The sequence below is a fragment of the Microcebus murinus genome, chromosome 18 (assembly GCF_040939455.1).
Source record: "Microcebus murinus isolate Inina chromosome 18, M.murinus_Inina_mat1.0, whole genome shotgun sequence".
In the NCBI taxonomy this organism is placed as follows: Eukaryota; Metazoa; Chordata; class Mammalia; order Primates; family Cheirogaleidae; genus Microcebus; species Microcebus murinus.
This window is the reverse complement of record NC_134121.1, coordinates 14,593,436-14,595,123: the sequence shown is the minus strand read 5'-3', so window position 1 is coordinate 14,595,123 and position 1,688 is coordinate 14,593,436. Positions and strand designations below refer to the sequence as shown.

General features: G+C 36.7%; 1 pseudogene; it reads right to left on the bottom strand.

The window, feature by feature from the left end:
- Positions 1-472: 472 nt before the first annotated feature.
- On the bottom strand, positions 473-785 carry LOC105879209 (cytochrome c, somatic pseudogene; annotated as a pseudogene).
- Between the last annotated feature and the right edge of the window lie 903 nt (positions 786-1,688).

Sequence of the window (1,688 nt, the reverse complement as noted above, 5' to 3'; positions counted from 1 at the left end):
AAAGTAAACATTGCTATCTTGTCTCTAGCCCTTGCCTTTACCAGGCTAATGAACACAAGTTAAAACACTAGTGAGTCTTGCTTGCTTTCAAGACAGTGAAGGGATTTCCCTAGTATTTAAAATATTCACATAGCCAGTTATATAAATCTAAATATAAAACCAATCTTCAACAGAATTTGAAATGGCAATTTACCATCCTTGTGAAAAGTTGAACATTACTAACTAATCAAATCATATCTTCAGAAGGGGAAAGTAATGATAGCATATAATGTATTGGAATTACTATTTAAAAAAAACCTAATTAATCACAAGCCAGTCTCAGTTAAATCAGGACTGTCCAAGAAAAATATTCTGTTACTCTTTCATGATCTGAATTCTAGTGTATGAGATCAATTAAATTATGTACACATAAAAAAATGCCATGAGATATTTCTGTTTTGTAATAAATAAGGCAGTGGCCAATTATTACTCGTTAGTAGCTTTTTTTGGCATAAGATAGCAAGTCTGCCCTTTCTCCCTTCTTAATGCCGGCGAAGATCATTTTTTGTTCTAGGGATGTTGTACTTGTTGGGATTCTCCAAATGCCCCATCAGTGTATCCTCTCCCCAGGTGATGCCGTTGCTCTGATGGGCGTCTGTGTAAGAGAATCCAGTGTCCTGACCTGTCCTCTGCCCAAAGGGACCATGGAGATTGGGCCCCGTCTTGTGCTTGCCTCCCTTTTCCACAGGGTGGCTCTGGGCACACTTCTGAACAAAAATCTTCTTGCCTTTCTCAGCATCACCCATATTTAATTCTCTCTTTGGCTGCTGACGGCACAGAAGGTTCCCAGTCAGAAGCTGGACGTCCTGCTCTCATTTATTTATTTAATTAAAGACATTACTTAACCTCCCCATGTCTTACATTCTGGTCTTTGTCAGCGTAGTAGTTGTAATATTTAACTTCATAGAGTTGTTAAGAGCATTAGATGAGACGATGTGTATATATAACAGTGCCTAACGAATAGTAAGAACTCAATAAATGCCAAATTATTAGACTGTTGCTCTCGATTAGAAAGTGTTGGCGCTCTGCCTGGAACCACGGCGTCCCACTATCTCTGTAGCAGAGGAGCCTTCCCTTGCCATTTTAAGGCCAAGTTCTGGATGTTAGATCAGGGTTTGGGGTGCCAGTGAGACACCCGCAAAACAACTAGAAAGGAAGCATATGCACAGAGTGGGAGAGGGAGGGGAAGAGAGAGGGAAAAAGGAAGGTGTCAATTAAATGAATAAGCAAACCTGGACTGCCAAAGACATGGAGAAGTCAAATGCTATGAAAGTTAGCCTCCAAAATCAATAAATGGAACATGAAATTACTCCAGAGGAGATTAATTTTATAAAGCAGTCTCTCAAAGACTTTAATGAAATGGTAATAATGATAATCATTATGATCAAATAAATATGCTAAGAAAGCTAAAAAATGAGAAAATAATTTTGAATTTAAAAGAGTAAGATATTATGAAATAAAACAGACTTAAAAATTTATAGATATGACAAAGAACCAACTAGAAAACTTGGAAATTAAAAATATAGGCATTGAAATTAAAATCTAGACAAATGGTATATAATCAAGATAGAACACAATTAGAGGAGAATTAGGAAGTTGGAAAATGGTTGTGAGGAATTCATCTAGTATGCAATATGGAAAATTAAAAT